Source organism: Mus musculus, chromosome 11, assembly GCF_000001635.26.
Source record: "Mus musculus strain C57BL/6J chromosome 11, GRCm38.p6 C57BL/6J".
Classification (NCBI taxonomy): domain Eukaryota; kingdom Metazoa; phylum Chordata; class Mammalia; order Rodentia; family Muridae; genus Mus; species Mus musculus.
In genome coordinates this window covers 90,722,149-90,737,760 of record NC_000077.6, presented here as the reverse complement: position 1 = coordinate 90,737,760, position 15,612 = coordinate 90,722,149, and the positions used below count along the sequence as shown (strand labels likewise).

The 15,612-nt window shown below is 42.5% G+C and overlaps 1 long non-coding RNA gene across 1 annotated transcript; it reads right to left on the bottom strand.

Moving 5' to 3' along the window:
• Positions 1–3,225: 3,225 nt before the first annotated feature.
• Gm34938 (predicted gene, 34938) lies at positions 3,226–4,993 on the bottom strand. Its single transcript, NR_166827.1, has 2 exons — positions 4,872–4,993; positions 3,226–3,662 (listed from the first exon to the last, which is right to left on the bottom strand). It is a non-coding gene; the product is annotated as a predicted gene, 34938 (long non-coding RNA).
• Positions 4,994–15,612: the final 10,619 nt, after the last annotated feature.

Sequence of the window (15,612 nt, the reverse complement as noted above, 5' to 3'; positions counted from 1 at the left end):
GTGTGAGAGCTGGGGGGCAAGGAAGGATGACTCGGTTAGTTAAAGTGCTTTCAAGAACTGATTTTGAGCCCTAGAGGAGAAATCAAGCAAACAAATAAAACAACTAGGTGTAGTGATATGCTTGTAACCCCAGAACTTGGAAGACAGAGATAGGATGATCTGTGAGCTCACTGATTGGTCAACCTAGTCTACTTGGAGTGTGTCCAGGAAAGTGAAAGGCAGTGTAAAAAAAAAAAAAATTAAGAGGTACTCATTACCTGAGAAACGACACACATGTGTGCATGCACATGCACATACATATACATAAAATACCACAAATTTCAACACAAGCAGAATGGAGGAAAGCATGAACGCCTCCATCTGAATTTCAAAACCTGGAGGGCTTTGCTCTATTGCTATAAGATAGCCAGGCACATTATTCAGGGCTGGCCAGTTTTTTGTCCTATCTAGGCCTCCAACAGATTAAATAAGATCCAACCACAGGGTTGTAGGGCTTCACTCAAAGCATACTGACTCAAATGTTACTCTCTTCCAAAAACAGCCTCCCACCCTGCACACACACTTATACACACTTGCAGAATATTTAACAAGCCATCTGGGCTCTGTGGCCCCGGAATGACTTATAAAATCAACTGTCATATTTAGTTATGCAAAAGAAAAGTACATTATGGACCCTAATTGTGGCATGTGGCTTCCTCCCTAGGCATGCCCTCCTCTTCTTTGGCATGCAGTATGATACAGAGACTGGTGGTCAAATGTGGGGCTTTGAGTGCCATCTCTGATTCCAACCATTTGAAATCTGAGAAAGGTCACATTTCTTTCTGCTCAAAAGCTTCTCACCTTTGACACTGGATTGACAGTACCTCCACTTCCCAGAGTTGCAATGGAGTAATGGAAGCAAACTCTACCATGGCAATGGAAGGTCTCCATCACTCCAGTCACCTTCAGCAGATGGTATGAGGTCTTCTTGAGCAGGCCATGAGGTAAGCAACATTTCTCACATCATGTAACAAAAACAATCCAAAATACACTCCCAAAGGTAGCCTAGCACCATGGTATTTCTCAACTTACCCAGAGCCATCATGTAATGCTTTCTTTTCATGTAACAGAATAAACACACCTTAATATTTATTTCTGTTTTCTAAAACTGCGTGCTTCTCAGAACCTCATGATGTAAATAAATGACAGACAGGCACACGCATGTGCACACACATACACACATACACACATACACACACACACACACACACACACACACACACACACACACCCCTCTTTGTTACTTGTGACACAGAATTTATACAGCTTATTTTATCCTAGAATTTCTCAGAGCACTTAGGGGTGTAAATACATTTGAAATCTCTGGGAGGAAATATTTAATCTTTCTAATTTAATAGATCACAGAACCCTTTCTGATACCATATTCCCATAATGAATACTCCACAGAATACTCACTGGCAAACAATATTCTAATTGTTTAAAGTATGGCAAACTTATCTTATGGGTTAAGTCATAAAGTGCCCAAGAGTAGAAAAATAATTTTCTCTTGTGTATTCTCCATGGTTCCAGCATACTGCAGGAAACAGAGCAGACCAGTAAATGCGTGCTAATCAATAAAATTATTTATTTTATTAGTATATATTTTTTATTTTAGAAATGCCTAGTACATAAAATATATTATCTTAAACACGAGGAAACTCACATTTAATTAAATGAAGTCACTACCCTCAAGAATACCTAGTCCAGTAAGAAAATGCAAGCAAGTATATAAATAATATCGATATTAACCACCAATTGCTACAGTGATATGTTTTAAAAGATCTTGGGATTACATAAGAAGAAATTAGAGAGTTGAGAATAGGTCAGTTGGTAAAGTGCTTGCCATTCAACTATGGAAGCTGAGTTTGATCTCCAGAGCCCACGTTTTAAAAGTCAGGCATAGTTGTATGTGCCTTAAATCCTAGCACTGAAGAGACAGAGGTGGGTGTATCCCGGGAACATGGTAGCCAACCAGCCTAGCCTACTTGGTGGGATTCAAAGGAAAAAACAGGCAAATGGCATCTGTGGAGTGACAATGACATTGACCTCTGATCTCCACACACATGTATATTCACACCATACATGCATGTGCACGTCTACCTTATACACATAAAAGAAGAAATTCAGAGCTACATGGCAAGAGGCCATGACTGAAGAGTTTAGAGAAGGAGCCATTGAGAATTCCACTATCCTACTTTGGTTTTGATATTATAACTAAATGGCTGGATAACTTATAATAGAGAAGTCCAAGACCATGGACCACGTTTTTCAAGATCGTGTCTTGCCACTATATATAGAAGATAGAAATGCTAGGTCCTATCCTGACAGAAGAATTGGAAACGCACCCCTCTCACCAAAGCCCTTATGAAGACACTAATTTCATTCATAATGGTAGAACCCCAATGACTTGATCTGTCTCTCAAAGCCCCACATATGAATACTATAAGATTTGGGTTTTGAATTTTCCATGAACTTTGGGTGGGACCCCATTCATTCAAGCAAACAGTAATGTTGACTACTGAACTAGAGCTTGAACATTTCCAAGACAGACAAGATGTACAAGAACATTCCAGAAAGAATCCATAGGCACATCCACAACTGTGGAGATTAAAATAGGCATGCACATTTACTGAATCATGAGGATTCGGTAGGGTTTGTTGATAAAACATATATGAGACTGCGGCAGATATGAAGGAGGCGCATTGAGAGAGTCAGGGCATGGAATGCATGGTATATCACATGCCACGTCAGAAAGTGTTCAGCCAGAGCAGGATGTAGATGCTGAAGTTTGCGAAGGATACAGGAGTATTCTTCATCAAGAGGAAGTGAATGATAGAACTCAGGAAGCAAATGATGTTACTAGCCATAGTCCTATCTTGAAAACACTCCTGGCAAAATGAGAACATGGTATCTGTGCATCCCACACCCCTGGCTTCCCCAGTGAAGCAAATCCCTCTAGTGCTAGTATGGTGACCACACAACATTAGTACAATCGGCCTGACCTCATTCTAGATCGCCTCCTTTCCAATAACAATGTCACTACAGCGTGAAGAGATACTAATTGATGTTTTGACTATTTAAAAAAAGATTAACTCAAAGCCCTTGGAAATTTGAGATAGATAATATTATCATAAATATAGCTTGTTTGTGACTCCCGTGATACGTGAAGAAGAGATTAAGTCAATATCCTTGGAGATATTTCAGGTTTATTGTTTTTAAAATTATTCCTTAATATGAGATTATGTAAAGAAGATACTTGTGTTGAGACAAGCTCTGTGATGTAAGAAAAGCACTGCGATTCTAGCTTTTAACACTAGCAATTAACGGAACTGTTCTTTGGGGAGAACTCGATGTATAATTTAAAATATGCTAAAAAAAATTCTACATGATCCTTCGGGGAGTCTTCTGGAGCCAGCCAGAGTTAAGCCACGCACTTGATGACATAGCTGGATGCAAGTGTGTGGGCCTCGAGGTGCATCGCTGTCTTCTTCCATTTCTCCTCCAAGCCCAGTTGATTATTAATCCTTTTCACACAGCACGGCCTCCTTGCCACCTGTGAAATAGGTGACGGATGTCGGTCGGATGCCTTTTCAGAGCAGTGTGATTTCAGAGTCTCCAGTTCCCTAACCAACAGAGATGGAAATGAGGAAAGTCACTATATACCAGGTTCAAAATGGCTGTAACCAATGTGCCAAAACAGCAGCGGCCGTTCTCTGGTGAAATGCCAGAAGAGAGGAAACACCCACACTGGAAATGACAAGAGAGCAAGAGGGAAATCCTTCTAAATGCAACAGGAAAACAAGAAAACTCAAAATTATCTGTTGTTCCCAGAGCAGGCAAGTGAGAAACGCCCCAGCTCCCAGCTGGCCTACCATTCCCAAGGGTTAAGAATGCGAGCCCCAGAACCTCACAGTGAGTAGAAGCTGCTGTGTACCTGGAAGACTCCAGGGGGCGCTTCATGTCTCCTTGGGTTTCAGAGGGAGTGAACATTTCATGGGTCACAAAAAGCCTTCTAAACTGGTTTAAAGTCTGTTTATAAGAGGAACTGATACCTCCTCTTATAAACCTAGCCAGGAACCCACGGATAGGAAGAGGAGAAGGAGTCATAAGCCTATGGTAGGACTTACTAGTATTCACTTGCTAAATGGACATAGTCTAAAACTGCCTTTTACATCCCTGTCCCTATAGCCGTAGATTAGTGAAGAGTATCATCTCTTCCCTGCCCCCCACCCCCCATGGTTACTGGTTAATAGAGAGATCCACAACGGATAAAAGTGCAAAGAACAAGTGAATGGACTGTGTCCCACCCTAAACAGGAGATCGAGATCACACTTCCACCCTGCAAGACTCAGGAAAACATCATGGAACTGGCAGAACAAAGATTCTAAGGGCAAAGATCAGGAAAGACCAATGCAAACTGCTGTCTTCTGGCCTTGACAGGGCCACTACACTCATGAATTAATAAGCAGCTGCTGTTGCTTGCATAAAATCTTTAGCCCTTTGTATTTATAAGAAGTATTTCATTAATAAGCAAATCATGAATACAGAATATATACAGGATATACAGAAATATAAATGAGTATGTGTATATAATCATATTTAAGTAAAGATAAAGCAATCAAAAATAATGTATTTATAGATGATCAAATGTGTACTCTTAAAAATATTCTCTCTTTCCCTCCATATCTACCCTTTGCCCTTGCAGACTGCCCCAAAAAGAAAATTAGAAAAATGAAAAGAAAAGAAACTGTCTTAGCTAAGATTTCGATTGTTGTGAAGAGACATGATAACCAAGGCAAGTCAAGGCAAACATGTAATTGGGGCTGGCTTACAGTTTGAAAAGTTCCGTCCGTTATCATCATGGTGGGAAGCATGGCAGCATCCAGGCAGACATGGTACTAGAGAAAGAGCTGAGAGGTCTACACCCAGATCCTAAGGCAACCAAGAGAAGACTGACTCTTCCTCACTGGATGGAGATTAAACATAGGACCTTAAAGCCCCGACCCACAGTGACTCACTTCCTCCAACAAGGCCACACCTACTCCACACCTCCTAATAGTGTTACTTCCCATGGACTAAGCATATTGAAACCACCACAAAAACATAAATAAAATGAACAAAACAAGATAAACAAACAAAAGTCTTGTCATGAACGCTGTAGTGTGTCACAGTGTGTCCTACAGTTTATCATTTTTTGTACATACATCTTTATTTACAAATGTTTACTACAATGAGTCACTGATCTGGTTCGAGGCCTCAGGCTTCTGCTCTGTTATCAATACTGGATCCTCAGCCAGACTTCTCCTGAATATCCTGCTGTTGACAACTTATGTGGAGATCCTGCAGCTTTGGACCTGCAGAACTGGCCCCTTCACATGCTCCAGCAGTTCATATATTCATGAAATTGGGATGGACCAATTCAAGGCCCTGGATCTGGGCCTGGGATGTAGCTGAGTTGGTCAGCCCACCAGCTCTCCCACATACACACCATCAGGATGATTTCTCCAGCACTGCCCCAGCTAGCTCATCCATTGCCAGAGCCGGCAAGGGGCGGGCTCAGCCTACCTGCACCCTCACCACCAAGGTCTGCTCAACTGTGTTGCCTGGGTGAGGTCCAGGGTCCACTCTCCTGAGTGCTACAGCCTGTGGCAGGTGGATCCAGCTCTGCACATTCCTTGGATATCAACATGGTCCCAGATGGCAGCCCAGACCCAGGACATCCTCATAGTCTTTGGTGATAATCTCATCCACAGACATAGACTCAGACCCCTGATGCTGCATGGCCACAGACCTAGACATGGATCTCAGTGACAACACAGGCCAGACTTCTTAACGTGGCCTCAAGTGGCTGGGTAGGCTGCTCACATCAGACAGTTCCTCTCCACCCTTGTGTCTCTAGTTCTGCTTCTCTTCATAATGCTCAAACTGATATGTTTCTCTTTCTCTCCCATCTCTCCAACAAATATCTGCACCTTGTAGTGGCTCCTAGTGTGGACAGGCCAGTCAGCTGGTGACCTCTGGGTGGCTTCTGCCCACCCATGCCTCATGCTGGGTCAGGGGGCAGGCCTATGGTTGTCTAGTTCTTTTTTTTTTTAATGTTTATTTGTTTGTTTTATCCTATTCTGGTTTGATAATTTTTATTTTATTGTATTTTTAGATAGCTGTGTATTTTCTAATGAGAGAGATAAAGACTTGGGTGGGTAGGGATGCTCTAGGAAAACTTGAAGGAGGGGAAACTGAAATCAGAATATATAGTATGGAAATATATCTATTTTCAGATTTTTTTAAAAAATCAAATAAGTCAACATTCCTGCACAGACCAGGAAGGAGCTGTACCTCTAGCTGGGGAGCTATTAATAGTTGATGGTTGCTTCGGGACAAAGAGTCGGTTTTCTGCAACATTGTGGTCCATGGCAGGTTGCCCATCCTCCAGTGAATAACACTACAGTCATGTACATATAGGCAGTACTGACTGGACTTGGTGATTACTTTTAAAACGAGAATAAAAAGAAGAGGAGGAGGAAGAGGAGGAGGAGGAGGAAGAGGAGGAGGAGGAGGAAGAGGAGGAGGGGGAATAAAAGAACATGAAATTGGGAGAAGAATAAAGGAAGGGTTCAGGAGTTAGAGGAGGCAAATGAAAGATTAATAGAATTAAATACATTGCATACACAGATGAAATTACCAAAGAATATTCTTTTTATTTAAGTTACCTTCTCAGTTGCTAGTAAAAGCCTTCAACACAATGTAACCAGGTTCATTTTACAACACATTTTAAAAGGTAATGTGTCATTCAAATGACACAAATATGTGTACAGATAGTTTCTTAAAGGCTTCACTCAGACCCCAAGATCAAAAGTTTTAGCCTTGCACCGTTCACAAACATTATCCCATGTGCTCCTGCACACCTTCAAGTTTTTCAAAATTAGACTTATAGACAAGAAAATCATGTAGAACCTGAGCTTGAGATACATCTTACACAGCTCTGTAACTGAAACACCACCAACAGCAATAACAGAAACCATGGGAGATCCTTGGGCTACGCAAAGAGGCAGATCAGCGGAGCTGGAGAACTTCCCAGGGAACAAACCTGCTCTAGCACAAGTGAGTGGAAATCCTTGTAAGCCAGAAACAATACAGTTGGGTGCAAGTGCCTGTTGCTGTCTTTTTTCACAGTAGGAGATTGACATTCTACCATTGCTCTGGAGTGTGTGTGTGTGTGTGTGTGTGTGTGTGTGTGTGTGTGTGTGTGTTTCTGTCTATGTGTTGGTGTGTGTGTTTGTGTGCCTGTGTGTCTGTGTGTCTCTGTGTATGTGTCTCTCTGTGTGTGTCTGTACGTTGGTATGTGTCTATCAGTTGTTGTGTGTGAAAGAGTCTGTGTGTGTCTGTATGTCTGTGTGTGTCTGCATATGTATGTCTGTGTCTGTGTGTTGGTATATGTCTGTGTGTGTGTATCTATGTGTCTGTGTAAGTGTGTCTGTGTGTCTCTGTGTCTGTGTATCTGTGTGTGTCTGTGTATCTGTGTGTGTGTGTGTGTGTGTGTGTGTGTGTGTGTGTGTGTGTGTGTGTGTGTGGTATGTGTTTCTGATGTGTGCTTGCATGCCTATGAACACACATGCATGCTTGTAAAGACCAGAAATTGACCCTTGCTGTCCTCTTCAGTTGCTCTCCACATCATTTATTGAGGCAAGGTGTCCCAGTTGAACCCAGAGCTCCTTGACTTGCCTACTCCAGCCAACTTGCTCCAAGAGTCTCCTATTGCTGTTTTCTGAGTGCTGGGTTTACAGGTTGTCCATCATGCCTACAGGGCACTTACTAGGATTCTGGGAATCTGAGCTTTGATAGTGGTGCTGCTATGGCAAGCATTTTATCCGCTGGGCCATCTTCCCAGTCTGGGTTTATAATCTTGAGAATGACATTATACCAAGGCAGATACCTGACTCTGTTTTCCACATATTTCCTTGTTCAGAGCACAAAGATTCTTGTGTTCATAGATAAGCACCATGGGGACCAGGAATGTTAAGTATGCAGGGTTGTCCCTTCAACAGAATTGATAATGTGACCTGTTTTCTATCCAGAAGGCTGATTATGGAGGTAGCTAATAGCCTAGGTGGTTTCTGTGATATCTATATGGTCAGGGACTCCCGCAGGGTCCCACAAGCAGAGCTAGAAGTAGTGACTGCCCTAGGTGACCCCATTGCTAACTACATGATCAAGACCACATTGATTCCTTCTCCTAGGTCCTTAGAATAACATATACAGACTAGCTAGAGAACTCATCTTCGTGAAAGAAGTGGCGCATAACTTTGAGAACAGTTTCAATGCCATTATGCCTCTTGTGCACATAGGATTGTGTTACACCAGGAACGTTTTGTGTTTACAAAGCGTACTATACTTAAATATGTGTAAAATAAACTGCCTGATGTAAGAAGTTTGAGCCAGCACAGATTCTTGAGTCATGTGGAACCAGGCTTTCTTCTGGCCTCTCATGGGTCATGACTCTGACTGCCCCAGTGTTTGCAGAGAACACACACACACACACACACACACACACACACACCCTGCTCCATCTCCAATAGATTCAAAAAGTTCCAGAGTGCACCAGGGCCTAGTAAGCAACATCAAACAAGATACAGTCATCCTGAAATGCTTTAACATTTCTTTGTGTGTATAGCTGACAGAAAGGAAAGGCAAGGGCTTGGGAAAATCAACTTCAGGTAGACAGAAGCAAGTGTGGTCATAACACAGGGAAGGTGTTTCATAGCAACATTAGAATGTCTTATGAGACATAAGTACAGGCTGGATGTGTACAGTCGATGCTTCTATACTTTCTACATTATAGAGACGGGGCGGGGGGGCAGGGCTGAGCAGTAGAAATAAGAAGAAACGAGAATGTCAATGTCATGTTATAAAAGCCAAAAGGGAAGGGAAAAAATGTTAGAAGACAAACGGCAAGCGTGAATAACTCTGTTGAAAGGTCAAGTAATACGGTAATCCCCGGGACTGGCGACGGGGAGAATATTGCTCTGTCTGACAAGAGCAACCCAAGTGGAAGGTCGGAGATGGAATGAACCGAAAGAAGAAGGTCATATAGAGCTGCGGACTTGAGACCAGGTGTCTGTCTGCAAAGGGCCAAAGAGCAAATAATTTAGACATCTCAGTCCTTGCTGTGGGAGCTGCTCAGCTCAGCCATTGCAGGGAGAAAGCAGCCACAGACTACGGCTATGCAAGCAAAAGAGCATGGCCTTGCTCCAATCCAACTTTACATCTAGGATTTTAAACTTCATATTGTTTTACATCATGAAGTTTTTTTTCCCCACATTTTCCCAACTATTTTCAAATGTAAGGAAAAAAATCTTCTTGAGTCATATAAAAATAGATGCTAGACACAATTTGGATTGTGGGTCGGAGGATGTAGCCCTCTAAGGTGACCCCTTTCTGTAAGATTTTTCTATAAATGCTGTCGAAAAGATGGTAGCACATCTACAGGTTAAAAAAAAAAACGAACATGAGTGTTACATCAAGGGACATGTTTGTCTCTCTGTTTCTCATTCCACTCCACATGTCACATGGGACTTAACACACAATGAGTTCTCAGTACACACCCGCTAAGTAAATGAAGTCATTTTAACCCAGGTCTGACTGGTAAGTCTGGGTACTGCTTTCTCCTCTGTCCTTCAAGTGCACACAGAGTTTACAAACCTCCTCCCCAGCTCACTTAACACCCTGTGCATCCCTCACTCTTCACGGACTAAGCTCAGATCACGGGCTCCTAGACTCCTAGCCAGGCTGCCTACTTACCCTTTCTTGCTTAGAACCTCTGAGTGCTGGTGTCTGCACAAACCCAGCAGACACTGTGTTTCTTAGACTTGGAAACAGCTTCAGTACAGTGAGAATGAAGTATGCTTTCACCTAAATTCTAATGCTTTTTTTTAATGTGAAAAATACATTTCTTTAATAAAGATGCCTAGATTAATGAGCAGGGCTAGTGAAGAATAAAAAAGAAACAAAGAGGAGACATGCCCGCTTATATGCACCTGAGCATGTGCGTGCCAACAGCGTGGTTTTGCCCTGCCTGCCACAGCCTTCCATTCCTTCAGAAGCCTGCTATCTTGTCTTCTGCAGCAGCAGCTTGTGAGCTGCTTTGCCTGATAAGCCTGTCAATGGGTATAAACATTTTCAGGCTTTTCCAGGGTCTCTGGCAACTCTGTTGACTGAGGGAAGAGATAACCCTGAGTTTCCGGCATGACTAAATACTCCTGATCCACCAGCTGACTCTGTAAGCGCTCCCCTACACTCAGATCCGAGTCTGAGTTATCAAAGATCACTCGTGGAGACTCAGGTTTAAAAGACACCAGCATCACAGTGTCACCTCTACCAAAGCGACTTAAGGAGCCCGTGCTCATCTTGGACTCTCCTGTCTCTGAACTCCCATCACTGACAGGGCAAGCCAGTTGGGAATGAATCACACGCTGCACTGTGCAACTAAAGATCTCTGGCCAGCCACTGCTTAGTCTTATTATTTGCCTTTGCATGTTCTTGGCATGTTCTTGGTCATTCTCCGTAGTCTCCATTTCAGTCACACTGAATTTTCAGCCCCCCCCCCCTATTTTTTAAACAACGGATTTTCCTCTGCTTCATGTGATAGCTCAGCTTTGTGTTCTACGATATACCCTCCTCCGTTTCTCTAACTACATCTCTTTCTCTTCAGTCCTAATCCCCGCCCAGGATTTCCTCGAGGAAGTTTCCCCTGGTGTTGCACTGGCCTTTGTTTCTAGGTCCTACCATGCTTCCTGCTCTGCCTGATAACAAGCGCACAGGACATGTGCTCTAGTGTGAGACTCAGTTTTAATCTTTCAGCTTGCCTCCTATTTCAGAGACCTTGGTTCTGTCATTTAGACTCTCTGAGATCTGCCTTCTTATAGCTGAGTCTCTCCACGTTTGAATGTCGTCGTTGCCGTCATCATTATTAATTTTGTGGCTAGGTCTGAGTTGAGGAATTGAGACATAGTTTTACTATGGAGCTTTATCTGGCTTTAAGCTCATTATCCTCCTGCCTCCTGAGTTCTGGAATTATAGGAAACCCATAGTACTCAGCTAGGAAGGGAATTCTCGAAAGAAACTATTTTAAATAGTAATTCCCCTTTGGAAATAGAATAGACATGGGGGGGGGGACAGATAGAAGAAGGGAATTAGGTCAGGGAGTGGGGAGGATGGATCCAGTGGGGGGATGTCAGAGGGAGAAAGTATGGGGAGAGAGAACTGGAATAGTAGGAGCCCATCTTTGGGATGAGCTAGAAACCTAAGACAATGGAAACTCCCAAGAATCTATGAGGATGACCCTACCTAAGACACCTAGCATTGGGAGATATGGGACCTGAAAGATCCATCTCCTGTAACCAGAAAAGACTTCCAATGGAGAGACTTGGACACCAACCCAGCCACAAAATCATAGACCCACAATTAGTCCTGCCTACAAGATGTACAGGGGTAAAGATAAAGATGGATCAGAAATTAAGGGAATCTCCAACCAATGACTGGCCTTGCTTGAGACCCACACCCTGAGAGAAAGCCCATCCATGACACTATTAATGACACTCTGTTTTCCTCACACTCAGGTGCCTAGCACAATTGTCATCTGAGAGGCTTCACCCAGAAGCTAATGGAAGCAGATGCAGAGACCCCCAATCAAACATTAAGTGGAGCTCCGGAAATCCTATTGAAAAGGGAGAGAAATGATGGAAGAAGCTAAAGAGGTCAACAACACCATAAGAAAACCTACAGCATCAACAAACCTGAGTTATGGAGACCCACAGAGACTGAACTGACAAACAGGGAGCATGCATGGGACAGACCTAAGCCCTCTGCATATATGTAACAGATGTGTAGCTGGGTCTTCATGTGGGACTCCAAAAGCAGGAGCAGGGACTGTCCCTGACTCTGTTGCCAGCCTTTGGATCCCTTTCCCATAAATTGGCTGCTTTGCTTAGCTACAAAGACAAAGATGCAGCTAGTCCTACTACAACTTGATAGGCTAAGGCAGGTTGATATCCATGGGTGGCTTCCCCTTTTCAGAGGAGAAAGGGAAAATGGAGAAGAGGGAAGATGAGAGACTGAGGGGAGAGGAAGGAAGGAGTAGATGCAATCAGAATATAAAGCAGATCTTTTGTTTTTCTCCTGTCACCAAGACATTTATTTTGGTTAATGGATTCATTTTTTTCTAGAAAATAAATATTTTCAAAAGTAAAATTAATTAATTAATTAATTAAGGGGCTGGAGAGAAGAGCACCAGCATTTCCTCCAGAAGTCCTGAGTTCAATTCCCAGCAACCACATGGCTCACAATCATTTATAATGGTATCTGATGCCCTCTTCAGTCATACATGCGTACATGCAAATAGAGCACTCATATACATACAATACATAAACAAATAGACAAATATTTTAAAAATAGAATAAACAGCAACTCATCAAAAAAAATAGCTCCCCTTCTATGGATATCCTCTCATTTTCACACTACTAAATCTTTAATACTTCTGTTCTTATCCTTAATTCAGTCCTGGCTTTAAACATCTTATCTCAAAAGGATAATACTGAACAAACACAGTTCTTACATCTTACCTTCTGTCCCCGCCCCCCCCCAAAAAGTGATTATTGCTCTCTTTTTTTTATTACATATTTTCCTCAATTACATTTCCAATGCTATCCCAAAAGTATTGCTCTCTTTACAATGGCCAATCAAATAAAGGATCCCTCTCAAGGCAGTAAGCAATGTCCTTGGTCAAGGCCTCGGCCTTGGGTTCGGCTGTGGACATTGTCATTCACAGGGCACCCTGGCTTCTACCAGCTGGAACTGGAATGACATCGGAAATGAAGTGCTTAGAGTGGGATATTTTCAATTTGCCATGAAAGAGAAGCCAGGGCAGGAGGAGCGAGGCAAGAGCTGACAGCCCACAAGTATAAAAATGCTCTCAGAAAAAGGAGATTTGCCCAAGAAGATGATCACATTGAAAAATTGAATCTCCTCAGGCAAAGCAAACTGTATGCCAGGAAAGGTCAGCCATTCCTCCCACACTGCAGTTATTGCAACCAACTATTTGTTTTAAAGTGTGTGCTTATTGTCTGTGTTTACAGATGCTGCTCTGTTCGTGTCTAGCGACTACCAAAGGGCAGGGGAGACAGTAACATCTTTTCTTATTCTTTATCTGGTAATATTAAATGATGTTCAGCTATCCCAATATACTATTTGTACTGAATTCAAAGCACATTTTTTCCTTTATACCAGTCGATGGTGAAACACCCGAATGCCAAACAACCAGGACAACTGTGTTTGTTGGACCTTAACAGCTGTAGGTTGAAAACAAGTGATGTCAGACTTTTTTCCCAACATTTGTGTTCAGTATTATTTGCCCAGCCTAGTTTTGCATCTTGCCTCAAGTAGTCTCTGAATTCACTTAATCTGGGAGGAGGGATTCTAGGTACACATTTCCCAAAGAGTTTACTGATGGGTAAACTGAGGGGTAAAGTGATGTTGAAATAACTGAAGTTCTAAGGAGCATTTCATGTTGAGTGACAACCCTCAGCTTAGGAAGTATCGGATCCTGGGCAAGGAACTTTCATGGACCAGTTTGCCTGTGACAGCTTTCTGCAACAAGAAATCAACAAATTAATGGACCCTTATAAAAGCTAGGTCCAAACCTTTAATAGATGCATGTGCATTCACATACCGGTGTGGGTAGAGTCTGAGAACCTAGGGAAGAGAACAGGACGGTGTAAGAACATTAGGTAAGAGGAAGGATGGGTATTGGGCAAAAGGACTCAAGGTCCATGAAAGAGTAAAAGAGTCTTCGAAGGAGACAGCTCATAACAGGGGTGACCGGATGGAGCAGGCAGTGGGAGTGGGGAGTGAAAAAGGAAGGACAATCATAACGTCACAATATGTTTAAAAATACCATAATGGTATCTAAAATATCACCTGCTGATTTAAAGTATTTTGGTACAATTTTAGAAATAGAAAGTCAGTTTCTGTTTGACTCTTGATAAGAAGCCACGGTATCCCCGAATAATGCCGTGTATTCAGATGTCTGATCCTACAAAAGGGCTTTCCATACTTCAGCCCATTGAATCCTTGTAACACTTCTGTGATCACTCTTTCTATTTTACAGGCAAAGGGTTGCAAGATAAGAAGTGTGAGCAAATTTGTGTAGGGTGACTTGGCTTATTAAAGTGGCACTGGTGGGCGAGATATGAATTATTTGTAAAGCCTTTAACCCAAGTGTAGACCCGACCAATATGCTGCCCAGATCTACATTCTGTGGCTCATAGTCTGTGTTTCTGCCTTCTCTTATTGGTCCATCATCCCTTTTAACTACACTTATCTGGAAACTTAAATGCCATCTTGCAAGCTCTCTTGGTACTTGGAAGTTCCTAGGAGACAAGGCTAATTCACTAACCCTGATTATAAACTTCAACTAGCAGATTTCTCTGCTTTTTTGACCTTCTTTCACCAGCTGGCTATACTCATCTTTCCAACCCCTGGAACAAGGTTAAGGACCAAGTAGGAGGTCACTGTGTCCTGAGATAACACTGAAGCTGTGGACTAGACAGAAATTCCAATTCTAAGGAGACATTCCAGTGATGTCAAGGTCAAACAGCCTATATCACTTTTCCTTTGGTCTGGCAGGGGTCCTCTTTAACCACCCATTCTGATTCTATCTGTTAAATGACAGCTACAGAAAGCAAGCTCTTTTTTTTTTTTTTCAGATATTCAGGCTTGAGTAGAAATTTATGCTGCTGGCCTCCAGCGCATCACTGACAAACATCTCCTCTCAGCCAGAAAATAGTGGCAACTCCCTTCTCCAGCTATGTTTATGCATTCAAAGAGTGCACAGGTACCTTTCTCAGGACCAACCTGTCAGCTAGCCTTCTCCTTTCTCTAGGAGCCCACACTTGCCTAGGAAGCGCACAATTGCTGTTTTAATGCCCTTTGAATTCTCCCACTATTATTCCCTGAACTCTGAGAGTCCCATAGTACTTCTGCTTTTTAATAATTAATTCTATGCTGACTGTTACTGATTAGGTCTAAATTTCACCCCAGGATGCCAAGGGAATAAATGTTTTTATTAAGAGTACAAGAAAGGGAAAGCCATTCTGAAAAATTGAAAAGATTCGTGTGATCTCCCTCTGGAGACTCATTGAGCCCAGACTCAGAGCTGACTTGTAGTTATTATTTGATCAGCTCACGCTAATCTGTGCAGCTGCTGCCTGCCATGTCCTGCCATTTGCATGTGATTTCTCATCCACTAATACATAATGTATAGATCTGGATATGGGCAAATCAATTATCCTGCTTCAAGGAAGCAAACACAAACTAATGGAAACGTTAGTCTAAGACATCCAGAAAATTAAAAAATTGATACCCCCACATGTGTGTGTTTACAAGGGTGTTGGATGCTTTCAAAAAAGGAAAGGAGGCAGAAAACAGGATGCAGAGAATGAATATAAAAAGAAAACTCTAACCGTTAAAGAGTGGACTATCCTCCATCAAGGGTTGGAGAGATGGCTCCACGGTTAAGAG